This window comes from Aythya fuligula, chromosome 2, assembly GCF_009819795.1.
Source record: "Aythya fuligula isolate bAytFul2 chromosome 2, bAytFul2.pri, whole genome shotgun sequence".
NCBI classification, from domain to species: Eukaryota; Metazoa; Chordata; class Aves; order Anseriformes; family Anatidae; genus Aythya; species Aythya fuligula.
Window position 1 is genome coordinate 50516734 of NC_045560.1, and position 23798 is coordinate 50540531.

A 23798-nucleotide genomic window follows, 5' to 3' on the forward strand; every position below is an offset into this window, starting at 1 on the left:
TCCCAGTCCTTCTGGATACAGGGCAGCAGGCGACTAGCAATGACACAACCAGCCATCAAGTGGAGAGTCTCTGGGACTGCAGTCTGTATCAGTTGGAGTCTGTGAGAACGAAACACTTTCGATTATCCAGTCGCTTCTCCTTCTTCTAATACTACAATTACTACAACTGCTGCTACTACTACTACTACTATTACTTCTTTTTTCTTGCCTGTAAGAAGCTATTACTTGCGCTTGGTCTCTGAGTGTATGTTTGCGTGGATTAGTTTGCCTGTAAAGCAGCCCTTATCTGCTCCTGCTGGAAATCAGGGCACAAAGTCAGCCTGCTTTAACAGTTGTTTCTTCCTGCGTGATGCTATGCAGCTAGAATGGGTTACACTGACAACAAAGGAACCAACACAAAGCATCACTTTATTTGCTGGACTGTTACAGGAACATAACTCTTCTACGATATGATGCCCTGTTCTCTTCTCTTCCTTTTTTTTTTTTTTTTAATTCATCTAATCGAAGAGCATAACAGACACCATCGTGGATGTGGTTTTTAATGATTTGGAAAAGACAGCCTGTGGAGACTGTGATTTGAGACTGCAACACATTTAGGTTATTGCCAATTTGAAATACTCGGTTTGTGAAGCACAGCCCTAAGGGACAAGCGCAGTAACTGAGAAAGAGATTGTAGATAAAGAAATAAAAATGACAAGCGTAATGGAGGCTCTGCAAAAGAGACTGTCAGAGAATCAGTTCATGGATGGCAATTTCACCAGTCTGAATCTGAATAATTCATAGATTGAAATTACCCTGCTTTCACCTTTCCATTTAAACCGGCATGATCTGAATCTCTAATAAATTTTCAAGATAAAGTAAAATGCCAATTTGAATCTGAAGAGCTTTTAAAACCAGATGCTACACCCTGAATTTTTCGATACCTTTTACAATTATCCTGTGAGAACTGCACTTCATCACGAAGCACCATTACCAGTGAAAATTACTGTGATTACAATAGCAACAATAGAATACCATCAAATGATCTCCAATTTACCTAATTTACCAGGGCTGACTGTGTGCCCATTGTGCTTTACTACGTCTGGCATTGGATCAATATCACAGAGGAACAAAAATGCCTTAGTATATGCTTCCTTTTGGTGCCTTTAACTTCGACAGCACAGGAAAATCTATCTACTGTTAAATGGTTTTACAGCCAATCTACATGCCTGCTGTAGGAGCTGATTGATTCTCTATGATTTTCTTTAGTTGCTGGGCATTGGATGTCATTGTGTTACTAATTTGTTTATAACGTATACTTCTGCACAAAGACTGCAGCAAATGAGTAACAGCACAGCGGCTCTGCACTGCTACAGCAGTAGCAGTGCTGTCGCAGGGGAAGCCAAAATGAGTTCGGTGCCTTATGTGAATAATTGCTTGTGTCTGGGTTATAAATGCTCTCTAGCATCACTGGTCTTGGTTGCATGACATGACAATCGAATGCAAAAGCCATGGTCAAGGGAAATGATTGTGTGTAATCCTAACGAGATTTTTTCCCCCCTATTCAGCAGTTAGTAAGAGGTTGTGAGAGCTAGGCTGTGACTCTGTTTATAAATGCGTGCCTGTACATATGCATGTACATATGTAAATGTAAAGATAGCATGCTTTGTGAATATGTACCAATCACTGAAAGTAACAACTTTTACGGACAAGCCAGGCACAGTGTTTTGCCACAATCTGCTTGATTGTAACGTATCTCTGTTTTGGAGGTGTAAATTTTCTATAGGATGGTTTGTGACTTCTGGAACAGTAAGAATCATTTATGCAGTATGTTGGTGCCTATACCTATGCTACACAATGTAATTTTAATCATAGAGTCCTTGTAGCATAACTACAGTACAGAGAAGTTAGAAAAATGTACAGAAGGCTATAACAGGCATTCTTCATGGAGACAACTGTGTCTGCTGTCTGTATGTGTGTGAGTTGTACACTTCAATCTTGTTTTTCATTTTATAACCAGATTTACTCTGCCTCCAGGGAGTACTTGCTAAGGAAGGTAAGCAATATTTCTTCTTATTTATATGACTGTGTTGCATTTCTTTTGGGGAAAAATGCATGTTTATAGCACATAGTTATATAATAAAGCATGATCTTGTGACATCTAATTAAGTGTTTCAGTATTTGTACATGTTAAAACTGGACAAGAAAGCATATTTAAAATACACTTCTTTATTCAAAATACACTTACAGAATTGCTTTGCACAAAGAATTGGTTTTGTATTCAGCTTTGACTCTTTGTTAAATAAGAAACTATTATACCTAAATAACGATGTTCTTGAAACCTTTGGATTGTAGATATTTTGTCTTCTTAAAGCACTGTTCATTGTATTTCTAAATTTCCTGTACACAAATGAATACTGTTCTCTGAGGTAGAAGAGACAGAAGGTTTTAGAGATTGAGCTGTGATAACAAGGGAATTTGAAAGGGGACAAAATACGATTATTGAAAAATCTTGAATTTTAGATTATTCATTAATGTGATTTGGCAGACTGTTTTTCTTAGGCAACATACTCTCAAGTTACCACACCAGCTGGAATTAATCAGTCTATTCAGTACTAAATATATATTCTTAATTTTTCACATGGTATTCACAACTTAACAAAGAAAAATCTGCACATAACAAAGACTTAAACCCTAGTGAAATTATAAAATCTATACTATGATACTGTGGTGATAAAACAAGAGATTCAGACTAAACTTTTCAGAAGATAACTGGGTGTTTTGGTTTAACTGTTCTATGATAACTATTTTATGATTTTGTGTACATAAATATAACATACTTGTATAATTATGATAGGATCATGCAAACAGGATTTTGAATGAAGAATACCATACAAGTACCTGCTAGAATTTATGTGATTATTATTACCATAATCATTTAGAATCATATACTGTTTTGCAATTGTAGTCTGTTAACTATTTTATTTCTGTAGAGCATTTGCGTTCAGATTTTTTTACCAGTCTTATCTGCCGTGACAGTCTGTAGAGAGTGGCTTGTCATGGGTCACTAGATATCCTCATTAACAGCAGCAAAGCAGAAACAATAAGGAGTTTAAATGCTCTTGAAATGTTTATCTCAGGGCCTGAGCCAAATTGTGCTATGATTCACTCTGGCATCTCCTAACTCTGTATTCTGAATTCTTAATGTGCCACTGGCTTTCTCCTACTGCTCTGTACTGGCCTCATCTTTATAATGTTCAGTGCTGGTCAGGCCTAATGCTGTCTCTCAATGTAAGTGCCTTCAGTAGTTGCCATAGGATCTTAGGAGAGTGCCCTCAGGAGGTGAGGTTGTCTGTGAGACTCACTCTGTTATGAAGTACTCTGAAAAAGTTTGAGAACCTCAGTGAGTAAGACCTGCATTTTGGGTTGGTGGTTGTTTCAAAGAAGGCAGGCTGCCTGTAGGGTATATTGCACATTCTAATCAGGTAAAAAAACATTAAAACATTTTCAGCTACAGGATCATGAAGTGAGTATTAGCAATACTACCCCATAAAAAAGCATTAAAATATAGCCAACTGTACCACTAATGTATTTCCTAGTATGGCTATCACTAATCAGACACAGCTACAGCTGAAGAGTTTAAGCTGTGTCATTGTATGTGCTGAAGTAAATGGGAGAACCTACAATATTAAATTTCTAAAATAAAGCCAAAAATTTTAGCAATAGTGATTCAACAGTTAATCTACATTATATTGCAATACAATATTAGTCCATTTTTGTGCTTATGCACAAAAATGCATTGTGTTTTACTTGTCTGTAAATGATTCTGCAAAATTAGGGCCAAACCACTTCTTTAAGTTTCCCATTAAACAGAATTATTCACTTGAGTAAAATTCCATTGATGTATTCTGCTGGATCCACGCCCTCACCTACATCTAGGCACTGATTGTGATTCAGTCAGACACATAAAAAACATATGGGAGTCCATTCTACTACCGCTAGGGTTAATGGCAAGACGCCCTGCGCCACTGATATAAAAAATGCATTGATTCATTTTCTTCCATTATGAATATTTTGTGAAAGTTATTCCTGGCTTTTTTGTTTGTTTGTTTGTTTTCTTGCTTTGTTTTGATTATAAGGGTACAGGCCACTATAGCTGACATAATGTTGAGCAGAAGATGCTTTCTGTTCACTGGGACACATTACCTCAGCTAAACATACAGTTAAACCAGCAATGCAGGATAGGATCATTTACAAATGGAAGAGACCTTCTTGACCATCTGTTCATAATATTTGTATTCAATACGTTAGCAATTCTTATTAGCTTCTGTACAACACATACGTTTTGATCTGTAATGGTTGTATCTGCTTGGACAAAAGCCCTGAGTAGGAGGGTCTGTTGTGTTTGTTTGTTTGTTTAATTGTTCGTTTTTCACCTTACAATTTCTTGAATTAAATATAGCTGCCTATGGAAATATGATCCCCTGAGAATGCAGATTAATGCATTATTGATAAGTATGTATAAAGCATCTCTAGATTCCTCTGCAATATGGCTGCTATGAAATTGACACCATTATTCCCAGACAAAAGTCTTAAGAATAAAGTAAGACCAAAGTGACTTGAAAGGATAACAGAAGCATTTCCAAAACAACCATTCCAATGCAGAAAACTCAGAATTAAACAGAGGAAAATCCAAATGAGCTCATAAACACAGTTAAAATACGTAAGTGGCTTATCCCCTTTTGGATGCTATGTGATAACCATAGGATGTGATAGAGGTAAACGATTTTGCCATTTCAGTTTATATTATACACACTATCAAAAAGCAAAACCAAACCAAAACAAAAAAGCTTTGGTTTTAAAATATTTGCATAGCACCTCACAGTATCAGTTCACTTATTTTTTTTTAATGAAATATAAACATATACACCTGCTCTGTGATTTTATCTGCACAACTGCAACATAAGCAAAAGTTCTGAAAATTGAATGATTTCTGACAGACAGAAAGGGAAAATGGATTCCAAAATGTGAATTGCAAAGAAGATAATGACTTTCCCAGTTCTTATACCAATAGAGTTTATTGTTGTGTGTTCAAGATCAGGTTACCCCCTAATTACACGTATGTTAAAATTTGTCATATTGAACACAAAGTTAAAAATGAACATTAATTCAAAATAAGGCCCCAGCTGTGCCTGAAAACTTTCCTTTCCTTTCCTTTCCTTTCCTTTCCTTTCCTTTCCTTTCCTTTCCTTTCCTTTCCTTTCCTTTCCTTTCCTTTCCTTTCCTTTCCTTTCCTTTCCTTTCCTTTCCTTTCCTTTCCTTTCCTTTCCTTTCCTTTCCTTTCCTTTCCTTTCCTTTCCTTTCCTTTCCTATTTTATCCAAAAGCATATTTGCAACAATATACTTAATCTGTGACTTGACATGCATAACCTGAATACACAATGAATTAGCACTTGTGGAAAATGTTAAGTTGGGAAATGTTCTTGAAGTAAAAATAAAAGAAAAAGAAAAAGAAACACACACACACACACAAAATCCAATTTGTTTTGATTTAACTCTAGGTTGCCATTGTAATGTTCACTTATACTCAGTATTTTACAGATATTGTGCACTAGGGAATATACAGTTGAATTATACTCAGTTATACACAGTGAAATGTTCAATAGAAAAGGCTTTTCTCATACTTACCAATTTCTGTTTCTTTTGCTCCTTATGTTCATTCAAAAAGTATATCAAATGGCACAAGGGCAAAAGAAACCATCCAATCTTCTGACTTGTAGCGATACCACCTGTAGGTAGTAAGTGCTGAGAAACTTTGCTGAGACTGGGGAACAGGTGTGATCATACATCCTCTGCTCGTAGTAGGAATTGCCTGGTTGTTTGGCTAGGGGAGAGAGAGATATGCAGAGAGGTTTTGAGATCGGTGACTACCCATACAGTTATTAAGTTAAATAAAACATAGTTATTAATTACTTAAAGAGAAGTAGGTACACTTTTAGTTTCTATGTGTTTGTGGGCAGCTCTTGTTATATTCACCTAGAAAATTCAACTTATCAATCAATACTGAGACTGGAGAAAAACTATTTCCATAACCCAATACATTTCAAATATGTTTATTCACATAGACATTCATACAGAGTAGTACTCTTCGAGAACAGCTTAAATACTGTTTTATTTTGGTTTGTTTTGTTTTGGAAGGAAAAGGGGATCTACCTAAGCCCTGCAGATCTAATATCTCTAAGCTGACCATATAGTTCATATTAGCCTGAGTAGCTAGATCCCATTTACACTGGAAAGCCAAAACATTATTTTCACCTTTCCTCTAAGTGACACAGCATGGCTGGTATTATGCACAGAATCAGCATGGATTAAATTCCTTTTCTAAGATGGAATTATTTTCTTCAAATCTTATCAGCATTAAACTTATCAGCTACCTGTTCCTGAGGGACAGTCTTTGTCAGGTAAGCTGAGAGGCCTGAGCTGGTTATGAATTGCATACTGTTTCATCTTTTTTTATATTCAATGGCTCTCTTATTATATTTAAGAGGTAGAGTGTGACCTTTCCTCTGCTACAGAACTTGGTGCTAGGCAATCACTTAAAACAGACTTTTTTATGATATGCGCTTCATCTTCCAAATGGTTGACAGTTGTGTCTAAATTGCTGAAGTACTGAGCTCTCACAACAACATTTGAAGCCAGGGGATGTGCATAGGATGCATTTCTCTGTAAAGGAATCAAAAATATAACCTTCTGGTACTTCACATTGTATGTCCCAAATAAGACAATACTTGATACCTTAATATCGGTGTATTTATTTATTTATTTATTTATAATTAAGATTATCTAAACACAGTTCTTTCATCTTACAGGACACGTCATGAAAATAATTTCATTAACAAATATGAATCAGATAATGTACAGACAAGTATTAGAGGAAAACCTTGTAGGAAATTTGCATTGCTATCACTAGTGTTATGTGGTAAGCAAGGATTAGTTTCCCCAGGAGATGAGGACAAACATACTGAATTGCTGCTCATTAGAGTGTTTGTCTTGAGCACAGAGTAAGTTCTTTGCCCCATGCTGTTGCTTCTTTTGTTCCATCTCAGCATTTTTCCATTTTGTATACTGACTTTTTTTGTCACAATCCCTCTGCACGTGCAAAACACCTTCCCTGGGCTTCCCACACCTTTTACAACAGCTATCACTATCACTTCTGAACCTACTTCCCAGTCTTTGGCTAGTCAATACTAATACTTTCTAAACAGACTTTTCTTTGCCATTCTGCTTTACGCTCTCCTTTCTGCCCTCCAGTTGAGCTTTTGTTTTTCAGCTCTGTGGTATGAGGCTGGTTCTTTATTGCTCCAGTCTGGCCTTCAAAGTATAGGCAGCTCCAAGAACCCCATCATGGGTGGATTTTCATAAAGAAACCAATAGGTATATCTCCCAGGGAGAACATCTTCTTCATTGTTCTCCACCTCTACTAGACTCTCCAGACATGCAGGCATGAGAACATTTACTGTATTTTTAAATAGGGGCAAGGCCACGAGCTTCCAAGCAATGGCATGCTAATAATTCATAACAACAACAAAAGGAACACATAGGAAAAAGGCAACATGATGCAAATGCTCTGCATAGAAAATACCAGCTGAATGACAGAAGTCTGGCAGGATTGTAAGCAGCAGAGAACAATGTCATGTAAACGAGAAGCACTCAAAGGCTTTAACAGAAGTTAGAGTTACCTGCATACGCTTCCTATGCCTAAACCACATACAGATTTGTATGTGTACACCTTCATATAACTGGGTAAATAATGACTTTATTATGCATTCCTTCTCCTTAAGAACAGTAAGAATATCCTAATTCTGTATTTGTGTTATATATATATATAGAGAGAGAGACATATAGACATATACACACACAAAAGTTGGTCACTATATATAAAATCTACCATTTAAATAGGAATGTTTCTAGATTTTTCACTCAGAGTAAGTTGTTCATTTTCATCACCCACAGAAACAACATTACCTTTTTAAGAGACGTATTTTCAAAGGACAAATATGAAATCTAGTAAATAAAATAATATATCCTGGAATATCAGAAGTAGAGAAACTTGTTGGTTTAGACAAACATACAATTTAGATCATGAGAATCTGTGAATATTCCTATTATGTGTACATGAGTTTTAATTATTCTAACTATAATCATAAAGGTTAGGGGTCTTTTTGTTTATTTGTTCATTTGTTTTAAATTATGATTATGAACTGCATCAGAGCCATAAGACCATTTGAATTCATTCATAATCCAGCACTCAGTCAATCTTGCTATGTCTGCATGAGAAAATTATTTAAATGAGCAAGCTGAGACCAAAGTTAGATGAAGGAACATGGTGTATTTTGCACAATGAGAAATGCGGTTTTCATATGGCAGATCAATAACCTAGTTATTTTAGAATTGTTTTTCATCCAGTTTCTAAATAGCGTGTTATGTTTACTTTTTTTCTCCATCTTCAAGGATTTACTGCCATTTGCAAGTACTTTTATGTGATACTCTTCTCTACTCCCAAATTGGTTTATTCCGTTTTCTGACAATTAATGCACATAGAAACTACAGAAGCTACTGAAACCTTATTTAATAGCTTCCCAAATATTACTTTTTCCTGTTGGATTCGAATGTAGTCCACTAGGAAAACTTGCTTCAAAACTCAATGTAACCAAATGGCAGAGGCAAAAGAAGGACCTGCCAAAAATTCAAAGTAGTTTGACCCAAAGATTAACCTAAAACCATACATTCATTGCCCCTATTTCATACTACCCTCAATGTTGATGGAAACCAGAACCATGCTACTAGCTAATTTAATTCCTTAAGCTCAGTTTGCCAGTTAAAACATTAATTCTTTCAGAGGTTGGACTACATGGACCAAAACTTTGGATCTCACCTGTCCATTTGCATCACAGCAGATACATGAAAAGGTCTTAGAACCTGGAGATTATAAATTTAGATAACATCTAACTATATTAAAGAGAATGCTATGAGGGGGCTAATGAGGGGAAGAAATGAAACATAAGGCAGAAATTAGAAGGGATGGGACCAAAATCTGATCTTTATTACTTCTAAAGGTTTACCCTCAGCAGAATACTCTACCTAGTATACGATAGTATATGCCAAAACATCTCTTAGGATCCCTGCCACTCTTCAATTTCAGCTCATGACATCTTCACCATCACTGAAGAGAAGAACTTACTGAGAGACACCTAAGCTCTACTGAGCACTGATTATACTCAGTGTTACATTTCTTCCTCCATTGTGGCTGAACATATGTAACCTTCAGAAACACAAATAACCTGTCAATTAAGAGTAGCTTCTCTTTGTTTCTCCCTGGGAATTGTACTTTCAATTTCAAAAGCTAAATGAAAAGCTATTCACTTACAAGTGACAGTGGAACCTTAAAAAGTTCCATCTGCTGATTGGGTGCTATTGGGATGGGCAGACCAGACTTCAAAGAGGGGAAATGCATTCCTTAGAAGTCCCTTTTCACTTTTCAATATACAAATCATTTTGGCCATTAAGCACTAAATACAAGGAGAAATAACAACTCCTAATGAGAAACATGTCCTTTTAAAAGAGGACATAACACTATTAAAGTATCTCATTTGTACTTCCCAAGCAAAAGTAAAAAAAGTAAAGAAAAAACTTGAAAATTGTCAGCAAGCTTGCAACATCATGGCTGGTACCTGAGTAACAACTACAGACAAAAAAAAAAATAAAAATAATTAATGAGGTGGACTTCTTTATTCTTAAAAACTTACTGAGGCCTTCAGGCCTGTAGTTTCAGTTAGCTGTTAGTTGTAAAAGCTATCACTATCATACAGTGGCTAGTAACTATGACTAAGGAGTGGTTAAGAAGGAAGAAGAGAAAAAAAGGTTTCATATAAAGCTGAGTTAAAGTAAACTGAAAATTGAGTTTCTTGCTTTTGACTATTTTGCATTATTTCTACTACATCTTTGCACCACTTGATTTCAGCCAGTAACAAAATTATGGAAATATGGAAGTGTCTATTTTTTGCTGTATTTCAGACAGTTAATCCTGAAATCTATTCTGTAGCTGTCCATAAACATGTTTCCAAACATGTACTTTTGCGCTTGATTGCTGGAAAAAAGGTAGACGTTCACATCTTCTTCAGTAAAGAAACAGCATATTTCAATGATAGTAGACATGCAAAAATAAACCAGTATTGGAAATTTTCAATCAAAATCTTGTATCATTTCAATAAAACTCAAATCAATCAAATTAATGTCAATAAACCAACTTTTCACTAAAAAAAGCCTTCATCACATGTACATGTTTTTTCTTATTCTAAAGTTATTTAATTTGGTTCTGTGACTATTAGGGCTGTTATATTTTTTTTCAGCAAATGAAGTGAAGCCTGTTATAGCCATCCTGCATAATTGTGCTTCTCCTTGATCAGCAAGGTGGGAAGTTTGTATGTGCCCTTTTCCTCTACATGGTACAGCTAAATTCCTCCACTCTCTGGTCAAGTACACTAACAATGGGACATTTGATATATTATTAGATTATGTTTTGATGTATTTTCAGAATATTTGATGAGCGTATCACCTATAAACTAATAGCTTACGCATACTGCAACTGATTACAGTTTCTTCCACAGTAATCTTTTGTAAGTAGGCTTACAGAGTGAATATAAATAACCAATTTAAGGTGAAAATAAATGTATAATTATATTAATTTGCACACATACATTTGCAAAAAGAATTTTGGCATGACTTTCAAATACACATACGTAATCCTTTCACTGTTTTCAAAAGGATTCTGTCAGTTGTTTATATTTTGACACAGATAGGGGAATACCTCTATTTTGATTTTGCAATATTTTCTTTTTCTTTCTGCTCCTTGGCTTTGCTGATGAGAGGATACAGTCCAGTTTCCAAACAAATAATTCCTCAGATGGCATAGTGGCATAACACAGTTTTGAATTTCAAGGGCCACTACAGTGTTAGGTGAACCACATTTATTGGCCATTAACAGGGAGACCATTATGGGCATGACAGGCAGCATGAGAAAAAACCTAAGCACTGCTTTCATGTTGTGTCTCCAGGCAAACCTCATAACTGCAATTTCAGCAAATTCCTTCTGTGTTTGTGGAATTAGTTTCACAACATTTTTCAAGTTATTATTTTAACTCAAAACTCAAACATTGTTTTATGTTTGCTTTTTTTTTTTTTTTTTTTTTTTTTTTCTGATATTCAGACTATGTCTTTCCATAGCAATTGACATTTTTTTTTTTTCTTTTTCCTGATGCTGTTTTACACTAACAACAAATGCTTATCTGAGGAAACCAGTAGCCAAATGAGGTCAGATTGGTGTAATAGGTAGACTTTTTTTTCCAGCTGTCTCTCATTGCTGACCTCATAAAAGCATTTTCTAGAATGTAAGAGACTAAAAGAATACAACAAGGCAAAATAAAAGAATTAGAATGGTAAACTATGGAAGGAAGGAAGGAAGGAAGGAAGGAAGGAAGGAAGGAAGGAAGGAAGGAAGGAAGGAAGGAAGGAAGGAAGGAAGGAAGGAAGGAAGGAGGGAAGGAAATCTGCATGTGACAGATTGCATCTTTCCATTTAGAAAAATCAACTTCCAAACACTGGAGTACAATATGATACTGTCTTATCAAGTTAAATTGTTTTCTTGTAGCAAAGCACAAACTTAATTACAGACACATTTACATATGGATGGCATTTTCCTAAGCCCTATTTCTAACAACATGCATAAATGTGATTTAATTCTTATATAATTACATATATATATATTTTGCCCTTGCTTTTACAAAACAGGCAAGCATAATTCTTGGAAACTGTCTCCTGGACGATCAAAATACAGTTCTTTAGTTACACAAGGCAGTTTCATGAATTTAACAATACTCAACATTAAATAACTTTATTTTTTAATTATTATTATGTTTCCCCACTATTTGTACAAGAAACTCACCACTTTTCTGGTCAGAAACCTTCTAATTTCCAGCCTAAATTTATTCATGGCCAAATTACACTCATTTGTTTCTGTGCCAACATTGTTCAGTAGAGTAAATAGTTCTTATCCCTGCCTACTGTTTACCATTGTATTGTGTTTTTAGAGAATAAGTATTTTCTGTATCAGCTTTTGCTTTTGTTAGACTAAACAAGTAAAAATTTTGCAGCGTTGTTCTTAAGATGACTTCTCTCTGGTAATCACTGCAGTTCTTTACCTGTTTTATCTTCCATGATCATGATGAAAAAAAAATTGTGCAGGAGCTCTCAGGTGCTTTAGCACAGATGTTTTCATTTCTCTATGAGAAATACTGTAACTGGTCCATCCTTAGACGACATCTGTTTTTTCATGGTTGTATCCTACTGACAACTTAACTCCACAGTCACCTAATTTGCATACCTAGATCCTTCTATGTTGTTTGCAACTCATCTCCTATTTTATAGCAATTTTTAAAATTAATCTCTCTGCCAACACTACTGTTTAAGAAATAGTTTAATAGTGTTTGTTCTTAATGTGCTTTTTCTAAAGGTAACGTATGTTTTTAATAAGTTGAAAGAAAAAGGAACAGTGTTGGGAGACAAAGGGAGATAACATACTGAAAGCACTGGGAGTGATGCATTGAAGAGTAAGAATTTTTCAGAAGTCTGTGATAGAACGTAATGGTTTAAGTCTGGTATGATGCACACAGTAACCTAGGATTTTTACCTGTATGTCTGCAAATCTATCTATCTGTTTTCTTTTGTGTACTCATAGATGCTCAGATATTGTATTTTACTTTGTACGGGGAAAAAATAAATCTTGGATCCACTAGAGCAGGAGCTCCCAAACTCACAGAATCTCTCAAAATAGCATAGTAGCATGCAAGAAGTATGGGGGTGTGCAGTCCATCACCTTCTCCCCAGTAAAGCTAGGGAAAAGCTTTCTGGATTGTCCAAGAAGCAGATTTTTTTTTTTTTTCTGTTGTGGATCTGAAGCATGGCACATAGCTTCTAGCTACTTCCACATTGTTAATGGTAGAAAACAATAGTGTCATCTAAATCAAAATAATTTCATAAATCTCTGTGTTAGACTGCTCTATAGTAGCAGTATTATTTACTAGTCTATTTTTAGAAATCACACCATAGTAGATCTGTCCTTTTACTTCTTTTTGATTATTTTTTGAAGTTGACATAACAATTAGCACTTAAGACTCACAGAGTCTATGCTTTTGGAGTAGCATTGAAATATTTTCTTTACATGACTGTTTCAGATTAATTAGGATTTGCCTATTTATTTACATCAGTACTTCTGCAGTTGTTCACAAAGCAAAAGCCTTTTGATGCTATCTGGTTGTAAATGTTGCATCTCAAGTATTAGGCATTTAGAATGAAGAATCTACATCTGTTAGGTTTAAAAAGACATTGAGATTTTCAGAAGCATCTTAATGATTTTGCACTGGTAGTTCCACTAGCCAGGAATGTGGAAACTTTAAATCTTTAAGAAAATGATTTAGATTTCCATATTTTGACATGGAAGCCAGCAATTTTAAAATACCTGTTGCTGTATGATTAAAGAGAGTAGAAGACTAGCACATTGTTGCTAGCTGGAGCTTCTCCATTTATTAGAAAGACGAACTTGCTTTTTGAGGGATTTTTTGGAGGAAGAAAGATAAACCTTTTTAAAATGTGATAAAGTTTGTTTTTTCTTTTTTTTTTTTTTTTTTTTTTTGAGTGCTGGAAAAATAAAAATCCTTTCAAAAAGGAGTTAATTACTAGGGCATGCAGCTTAATAGAATTCTCAAAAAAATCTTTTTGTCAGTTCTAACTTTGATGGGAATCTGCTTATTGAGATGGGAATTTGTATCTATATAGGATTATTTTATTAAGTTATTAAAAGCTAGTTTTACTTAGTGTGCCCTCCTTGACTATTGCTATATAATACCTTCTTTGATGTTGAAGTGGTTAATTTAACATACTGACTTTTTGGTGTGTTGCTAATTTTAATATGTTGTATTCTGTTTAGGGAATCCCTGTGGAGCTGATAGCTGTGGACTAATGACTGGTATAACAAGAAGGTAAGCTCTGAGCATTTTTCAGAGTTAACATAATGACTCTCATCAAAAGAAGAATAAGTCTTGGTATTTTTATTTTCTTATGCTGAGTTTGGAAGGCTTTGATTTTACAAATCCTGAGATCTGTGACTTATAAACTTAACATATGCAGATAGTAGTTTCAAAAATTAAATGAGTTGATATTTCTGTCAGAAGAGATTATTTCTCTTGACCTATAACTCACAATTTTAAGGAAATATTTGAGACAAGTTCAGACATCAGAAACTTGTAGCAGAAACTTGCAAATGACCATTCTGGCTTGACAAGATTAATTTGAAAGTGATTCTTTCCTCTAACTCTCCTCTTTCAGTTTTACTAGTTGTAGTTTACAAGATTATTTGTCAAACTGGGACATTTTTTTTCATTTCTCTCCTCTTTAGACAGTGATAGACTTACTTTGTTGATAAAGCAAAGGGACTTACAAACTACCTTACAAAGAGAAACACGAGACAAAGTAAAACATGCAGTGGATGGTAATACCATATGACTGATTTTAGTCTGATAGAGTTGTTGGCTAATTAAGAAAGAATTAAAGTACACATGACAGATATCAGTCACATTGCTTAATACAGTGCTGGAGGATACACAGAACCACAAGGGTGATGAAAGCACTGCAAGAACATAAACAGAAGGAAAAATAAAATACAATTACTGCATGCCAGGATAGTGGATTTTGTAGGTAAACATGGTATTCTTGTTTGACAAGATGTTATTTTCCACAGCATAATTTTGCCATGACTACAGTTTCTATACAGAAAGAGATTGTTAAGCTATTTAAAGCAGCTATGATGGCTTCATCGAAGAGCAGAGATTCACCCTTGAACATTTATCTTATTATTGCATTATTCTCAAAGTAAAAAGCAATTATTTTTCCTCTTGTGCAGAACATTCTGGTGCAATTTTAAAATTAAAATCAATATTTTTTTCCTAGCTAAGAAGATTGAACTTATATGAGATGCTTGTCTCACTAATTACTTAATATAAAATAAAACCTTTTCTATGGTATCTATACGAAGAAGTATCCAGAAAATATTTTCTATGTAAAATGGATTTTTTTTTTCCTCAGTCATCTGCCTTGAATTTCTTGTGTTGAGTTCCTTTACATTAGATTTCTTAGAGCTCTGACTCAAGATGAAATAACACTGTTGTTTCATAAAAGTAGGTTTCTTAGTATGGAGATACAGAAAAGTTGTCTTTAGGTATACCAAAAAATAGTTATCTTTTCCTTGTTTTTATACTATCTCCATTTCTTCATAAACTTGAATCACATAAATATGTTAGACCACCTAATTAGACACCTCAGTTCCCTAACACCAGTGAAATCAATCTGTGTTAAAATAAGAGGGTTAAGGTATATGCTTAGATTAAGTGGTGGTGGTGAAATGCTGAAGAGCAAAAATACATGCTCCACTGTATGTACAGCAGAAAGATTACGTAAGTTGTAATTTCACATTGTAAGAAGATACATTCTGATTCAAGAACAGAAGTGTGGAAAATTCCACTCGAGGAAATAGGGGCTGTGCATCAGCACAGATGCTCCTGTACCATGCAGGCTGATGCAAGTATGCAGCAGCTGATGGGACAGCCCTTCTGCTCCTTGCCCCAGTACTGCCTTCTCTTCTTCAGTCTGTCAAAATGGGAGTGGTTTACAATAATAGTCTACAATGTAAGGCTTTTTTTTTTTTTTCTTTTCTGCTTCGAAGTAGTTTGATACTTAGAGCAAGTCTATAGCCAGTGAGGATTTTCTTGTCTTTCAAGTAACTACTTAAAAATCAGGTATTTCAGGGCATATCTTAACTTGTGTAGATGACACTAGAGTACTGTATGCAATTAGTTATTGACTTGTGGATTAATTTAAAGAGAAGTCAGTATGAATATTGTGCATGTTACCTATACATAACCATTGAAACAATATAGCAGATCACATATTTACTCCCACATTTGCTACCCATGCATTTCCTCCTCCTTCACACACACAACTATAGCAGAGAGGGCTGTTCAGATGGCTGTCTGGGATCTGAACAGAGCAAGCAGTCCCAGGTGGGGCTGGGAAATGAAGAAAAAACTGTTCCAACTGAGATACAAACAGAATAATGCAGGAGCTACGCTGCGACTAATGAAGGCTTCTGATATCACAGGTTACCATAATAATTAAAAGAGCAGGAAATAAATAAGCAATTCCTCCCTTACAAGCACTTTCTAAAAGTATATAAAATGACTGCAAACTGGTGGAGTTGAAAGGGAGATAAGGATGTTCATTCTCTGCTGGGACTGGATGTGGGTTACTCCCTTTCAGGTGTGTGGTCTAAGCTTCAGGTGATGGGAGTGGTTCCCTGGTTTTTGAAGTTTGACTTTTTCTTCTTTTTTCATCTTCCTCCTGGCATATCACTTCACTTTCTCATGAACAGTGTCATTAGTAGAGCAACAACCAGATGTCTCAGGAGGGCAGCTTTCATTCTGCTGCCATAGTATATATTTACCCTGAGCCACCATGTTTTCTTTTGTTTTACATGTATTTCCCCTCTACCTGAGCTCCAACTGAGCAGCTGTTCATTTTAAAAACACTACCAAAAATCAGACAGAAGAAAAAAAGCTATCCTTACAAATCATTTGCACATTCACCTCCAAACTGGAAGTTTCTCTTTCATTTTCCCTACCCTGTCAGTTTATTTCTAGCTTTGTTGAGTCTTAGTGGGCTTTGTGCAACTTCCACAGTCCTGTAAAGTGGATTGTTACAAATAAGAACAGACTCATACTGCCTTTCCATGTGAGTATCTAGGTTGCAAGTTCTCTTAACAAAATTAATTAAGACAAAAGGAATTTTCCAAACAATTCTGCCTTTAGCAAGAGAAAAAAAATAGCTAAAGGAAATAGTTAAAGGAAAATATCTAAACTACTATTTATTACTGAGAAGTATATAATGGTAATTGACAGAGTACTTTTTGAAAAATGTGTTTGAGCACTATGCACATGGACATTGAATATGCACTCCTTTCAAATCCCCTAGTAAGGAAATAAAATAACTATTTGCATTTTACCCTTGCACATAGGTGCACATATTATAAAGATAATATATGTATCTTTTTGTATGCTGAGACATTACTTTGCCTCTGCCTCAGCCTGTCCAAGGTGTATGAATATTGACTGTTTAATGTACACCCCATGGTGAATAACTGCTTACTTAAAGCATAATACTGTGTGACCTTGTTTTTTCTGTTAATTATATTTTTCCCTTGTAGAAAAGTAAGTTTACTCATTCTGAGTCATGCCAAACCACATAATCTGGAAAGGAATATTGTGGCTCTACTTGGAAAGTACTAATTGGGCTTCAGCCATCACTGGGAAAGTTGTATAGTCTTTTATTATTTTAACTGGCCAAATGCCCTTTGTTCCCACATTAACAGCCTCCCTATGGTGCCTGTAACTTTGATATTATTTTCACTTTTACGCTAAATTTCACCAGATGAAAGACACAAACCCTCCAATTTTGAAATAAAAAATAGCATGCTTTGTTAATCTTTTATTTCAGAAGGAAAGTCTGTGAAAATGATAACCTATGTCTGCTGGCCAAAGTTTTTGATCAGTAAACCCATCCTGCCAGCTGTTCTCCTTGGCAAGAGGAAAGATAATATTTTGGTATCTTTAATTTCTCCATTTTAGAGCAGAAGTTTTGCTTGTGTCATCATTTAAATCGTGCATGGTAACATCAGTCTTGCATACAATACAGCACTTTATAAAGAGCTGGGTTTGGACAGTATTACTGCAATGTTGTAACAGAGCTGTTTCAGAACATTAAACACAACTCAAGTCACTTACAGACTAGCAGTTATTGCGGGTGCTCTGGTCAGTGCTACTGAGGAACTGCTTTGAAAGTCCTAAGGAAGACACTGAAGCAGACATATAGGGGCATTTTAGTCTGATGTAACTGGCAACTGAAGACACAAAATGTCCCAAAAGACTGAGCTCTCACTTACATGCCTGTTATCCTCATCTCATGAGGCAGACTGGAAAAGGATCAGCAAGAGTATTTCAGCTCCAGTCCTCAGTGCATGATGAGGGATGGCCTCAGGCAGGGGACAAGAAAGCTGACACTTCTAAGAGACAAAAAGCAGTCACCTAAAGCTTCAGATTTAACCAGATGCACTTCCTACATTGGGAATATCCTATCCAAAACATGGACAGGGCATGTTCTCCCTCCAATTTGGTCTCTGACCACAACTTTTAATTTCTGTTGAAAAGGAAAGGGTGTTTTTACCATGTTTAAGAATATTTAAGAACGTCTTTCTTGATTTCCAGGTAACCTGAAGCTTGAGTGGTTACAGGCATATTGGATTCCACACCTTGGCAGAGGATTATTTCAGCATATGTTCCAGGACAGCTCAGCACTTAAGACTTACAAGGAGAAAAAAAAAAAAATGATTCTGCAATAATTTGTTTGGATCTCTTGAAGGTTTCAAGGATTGCTTATAGTTCTCAAGGGGCAGGACAAGCAAATTGATTGGGAAGAAACTAGGTTTCAAGTCTTTGCTTGTCTAAACATAAAGCCTCTTTCACTAAAAAGAAGAATGGGGGAAGACAAGGAATTATTTTAAAAGAAGAATTTCATTCATTTGTGCATTACGGTAATTATACCGCTGTCTTAAACGCTTGGAGGTGGATGGTGTTTGTGACCTCTCTGGTATGTTTCGTATGTTTCATGCAAACCTTCCACTGTCCTGAAACAGAAGTGGGCCCCCTATCTATTAAAGCTGTCTTGGGCAAGTCAGCAAACTCTGTAATGGATCCTTTATATCCCCCTAAACATACCTAATAGTGTAGGGCTCATTCCAATGAAATGGGGGAAGTTCCTACAGTCTGACTACTTCTTGTTGAAACAGCTTGATTTAAAAGCTGACAATAAAATAGATTGTGCATTTTGTTAGCAGGGCTCAGCCCTGTAACCACATTAATGAAACGATAGCTGTATCAGGGATGCAAGCTGACTTTTAAAGATGTCCCTTCAGCCTCTCTAATATGTGAATTCAGAGGAGGAAAAAAAAAAAGTTTGTTTCAAGTTTTAATTTTCCCCAGCAGCATATAATGATTTACTGCCTTTATCTGTCTTTCAGGTTCATGTTCATTGCCTCAGATGCAGCTACAAGTCAGTATTTTAGCTGACATTTTTCTTGCCTGCTGAACTGACAGAGCCTATCAGGGTAATTCAGGTAAGGTAAGTCCATTAATCAAATGCAAAATTATTAGAGAAAAAATTATTATTTTTATTATTAAAATTTATTATTAATATTAGAGAAAAAGAGCATTTGTTAGTGCTCTTTCCTGAATACTTCCCTGATTTTGGAATTTGCATGCCCCATACAGTGGCCTTCCTAGTTACATTGCATGTACTGCAATTTCACAAAGGTGCTCCAGAGATCTTGTCCCAGAGATCTTGGTCAGAGGGAAACCATAAATTCCAGCCCCAGTGGTAACTCACTGCTGCTACTCTCCTGCTCTAAAATACTGCTGCAGGTGGCTGAGGATCCCACACAACACATAACAGGGCAGCTTTGGGATGTATCCCCAGGTGGTGCACTGGTCACACCCTGTGGGCTACATTGCTGATGCTCAACAGTTTCTAGCTGTATGGAAGCACTTGAACAGCACCCTCTTATCTTAGAAAAGAGAAATATTATTAATTGCAATGACTGTGCAAATAAAGGTAATGCATTAAAAAGGAACATCTTCCATCTTTTAACTTTCTTCACAATAACTTGAAAATTGCAGACAATCACTTATTTTTGAATGAAAGGAATAATAATTGGGGGGGAGGGAAGTGGGGGTGAAGAAGAAGTAATTCTTAAGTCCTTAAGTCCCATATCAAAGAGCTACATTAAAAGTAAAGGTAAAGAAATTAGACATTACACATACATGAACATACAAGAAGAAATCCACTATGGAATAATCAAGTTTAAGAAAAGAAAAGTGGGGAAAGTAGTAGGTTGAAAAAGATACATGAGAACTGACAGTCCCAAGAGGAAGATATTTCCCAGCAGGTTCAATTCTCAGAGTAAATACTTAAGAAAAAGCTTCTATGGTTAAACAGAGGGTAAACGTTCATTTGAAAAGACTATATCCCTCAGAAGTTCAAGGTGAAAATAGAAAATAAACACATCATATGCCTCAAGACACACAGGGCCATCAAAAATTTGCAGTTAATCCTTTTCCGTAGCAAACAGGACACCTATCAATTAGCAGGACCAGCAGATTGCTAAGGTACAAAAGGAGCACACAGAAGAGAGAAGGCCATGGAAGCAAACTGCATGAGTCATTTGCATCCCTGTTTGTAATAAACTCAAGGAAGCTCCCTTCCTGGAATCTTTCTCTATGTAGTATAAATTGAGCAGTAACAATTTTCCAGGACTAAGAACAGCTAAAACTACAATTTGTCAGCATAGAAGGGAAGATAAACAGAGAAAAGAGCTCTCCAAATCATGAGTAGCAAAGACAGGTCAAATAGGGAATGGAAGTTTTTGTATCACAAAAGACAGTAAACAAGGATGTGACAAATAATTGGTTAATTCAAAGCTAATAAAAACAGAAGCATTGCCTCATTATAACACATAGATAACTTAAAATTTCCTTGCCTCAGGCTGTTGTGGTTTACTGAATTTGATGTGAATTAAAAATTTCTTGGACAAATTGATCCATCAAGATCTATTCAACACAAAGATACTGCCTCTGACTTAGGATGTTGCATCTCTCTGGAAGCTGGGAAGATAAGGCAGATAGCTATGTAGTGATAGCAGATAGCTATCACTACATAGTGATAGCAGATAGCTATCACTTCATGCTTATCATTTTATAACATTCTTCAGTAGTAATCATCCACTTTTCACCACTTCTTATCAGTTTTGGAGCCAGGATGCTGGGCTAGATGGATCTTTTTTAGTCCGAGCTGTGATGGCCCTTCTAGCACTCTGCCTTTAAATAGTCCCTGCAGTTTGTGTAGAACATTCAGTGAATTCATTTGGGTCAATCTGAACAACATGAGTCATATAAAGGACTCCAGACTGAACTAAGACTTAAAAAAAATAAATAAATATTAGGAAGAGATAACTAAAAAAATAGAATCTGTGAGTAACATAAAGGGAAGAAAAAAAAAATATTAAACTTGCATATATTCTTTAACTCTTCAAGTAGAGGCAACACACATGAGATGACAGAAAATAATTCTTCATCTCTGTAAAACAAAAAGAAAAACAACAGCAACAAAAAATACTCTTTTCCTCCAAGCAGGTGAAATAACAAGAACATTTCGATTTGTTCTCAGTTCACATCCAAATCAATGCTTTTTTAAAAAAATCTCTCTGCAACTTGATGAATTCACAGAAAATGGAGAGTATGTGAATATATCAGAGTGCAAAAATCATAGAAACTTACTTAAAAAAAAATAAAATTAACTGAATTAATTCCATTAATACATAGCCCCTATAAAAAGGGTCTTGGTTGTGTTAGTCCTCTATCGTGAAAAATGATTGAATGTAGATGTTCTTTCACATTGGTTACATAAGTGGAATCCTCACATAGTACAGACTTCTCAGGCTTCACCCAATTATACCAAACTACATGTATGACTGTTACTACAGCAGCTGAAGATCTGCCCAACAAGCGTACCTTGTTGGCTAACATAGCAAAGTTGTAAATTCTGCCCTAAGGAAATGACCATTTTAAAGTAGCTCATTGCACATGAGACTGTCGGCTGACCATTTACTGAGTCTCTCAAACACCAATCTCTACATGCAAGAAGGGAAAGAGAAGAGAAAAAAAGTGGTACAGTCTGCACTTTCTCTTTTTTGAAACCTTGTGCTCAAAGGGGGCCTCCAAGCACCTACAGAAGAAAGCAATAAAATAAGTCAATGCAGCTTCAGGATCTGTAGCTTTCTTCTTCATGGGTAGTAGTATAGTCCCTATCGCTGTCTTGGGTATGAGGCAACCCAAAACCTTTCTGAACCTGAGCTAGGAAGGAGTTTTCCCACTACTGACACCTACAAAATTCCAGTTGTCAATCCCCTCCTTAGTGAAATGCTGGAAGAGTTATTTACAGTTAAACTCAGATGTTTTCTAAATTGACTGTTCTGTCAGTCAATAGCAAAGATGTGACTGAGCTGCTCTCCAGCGACTTTCCCCTAAAGTGCCTTCAGAGGTTCTTCCACCTGACAAACCACTCCAGTGACAGGATACTCTCATGAGATTCATCATTTCCTTCAATGTAACCAGACCTCAGATCCACCACAATTTTAGAGCCTCCTAAGGGAGTCATCCTCTTATTGGCATTCTTAGTTTATCCAAGGATTTGTAACTTACTGTATGAATTCCTTGGCCAAATTCAGTAATCACATGAATCTCAACCCTCACATTTTTGTTTTAGTCAACTTCTGCTGGTAAAAATTCTCACAATACTCCTTCCTGAGAAATACAGAAATCTTTTGTTCCCTTTTCCCCATATACTCGGTTAAACATCCCTGACCATACATACTTCTACATTTCTTCTCAATGGAACCCTGAGACTTACATATCTTACTTCCAATTGTCCACCTAAGTATTTATTCACTTTAATTTCCAGGTCAAATAACTGAACCAAAACAATTTAAGTGTATAATGTACATGAAAAGTTTTGCTTTGAAATAAAATGCAATAAAATGCAAATAATTTTTGCATTTCCAACTGCTGAAGCAGAATTGGAGACATTTAGCATACATTATAACTTGAAGTTAACCAATATTTTTTTCAGGACATAGAATGAAACAGAATTTTCCCATTGTTCCCTAATGAACTATAGTTAATATTCTAGGTTTCTTTCGGCATAACCTTGAAAAAAATACAAAAAGTATATTTCCATTATTGTATGAAAGAAAGACACAAACATGCAAAAGTGTTCTATTGTTATCAGATTTAAGGAATGAATTTTTAAGCATTTAACTAGTTAAAATAAATAGCCCTGCTAGAAGGCAGTGAAAGCATTTTGTATTCATTTAATCATTAAACAAAATCATGAACATTTGTTAAAACAATAGATACAGATTATTCACTACCATTATGCTTTACTAGCTGGAATAGATACCTGATAAGAATTATACTAGAACTACAGCTTCTAATGAATGATTAAAGGAAAGGGAACAGATGTGAAGAGAAAGTAGAACAACTATACTTTTTTTTTTTTTTTTCCTTCCCTGGGGTTGCATAAGTGGTTCTCCTTCATTCCCTTCTTTCAAGCTTTGCTTTCTGCTCTCTATAACATAAGAGACTGAATTAGGACTGTATTTGAACTATTTCCCACATTGTGGAAGGGAGCCATTTTAGAGGAAAACAAACTCTTTAATTTGAAGTGTCAAAAACATGTTTTAACAAATTTATTTATTTGTTTATTTTGGTGTTCTGAAATCTAATTTGACTCATTTTCTACAGTTTTGGCTTAGTCAGATAGAGACATTTTTGGGGTGAAAATCATTTTTTCAAAAAGCTCCAAGATAGTTTTGATGTCCATGGTAGTCCATACAAATATCACAGGAAACTTCTGGTATATGCAATGGCCTAATCAGCTGCAACTTGGATAATACACAGAAAGTTATCTAACTGGTTCCCAGATGACAAGGAAATCTGTGTCCCATATGCTGTTTAGAAAAGCAGGTCTTAAAATTTTAATTACACAGG

At 35.5% G+C, this 23798-nt stretch overlaps 1 long non-coding RNA gene across 9 annotated transcripts in view; it reads left to right on the forward strand.

The window, feature by feature from the left end:
• The first annotated feature begins 492 nt into the window (after positions 1 to 492).
• The window catches only part of LOC116486857, a 37535-nt gene continuing 14229 nt past the window's right edge, over positions 493 to 23798 (forward strand). For 5 of the 9 annotated variants that reach the window (XR_004253012.1, XR_004253006.1, XR_004253007.1 and 2 more), the window contains exons 1-4: positions 1221 to 2035; positions 14021 to 14072; positions 18405 to 18786; positions 19217 to 19312. This is a non-coding gene — a long non-coding RNA (uncharacterized LOC116486857). The other 4 variants (XR_004253011.1, XR_004253009.1, XR_004253008.1 and 1 more) reach the window with 4 other exon arrangements.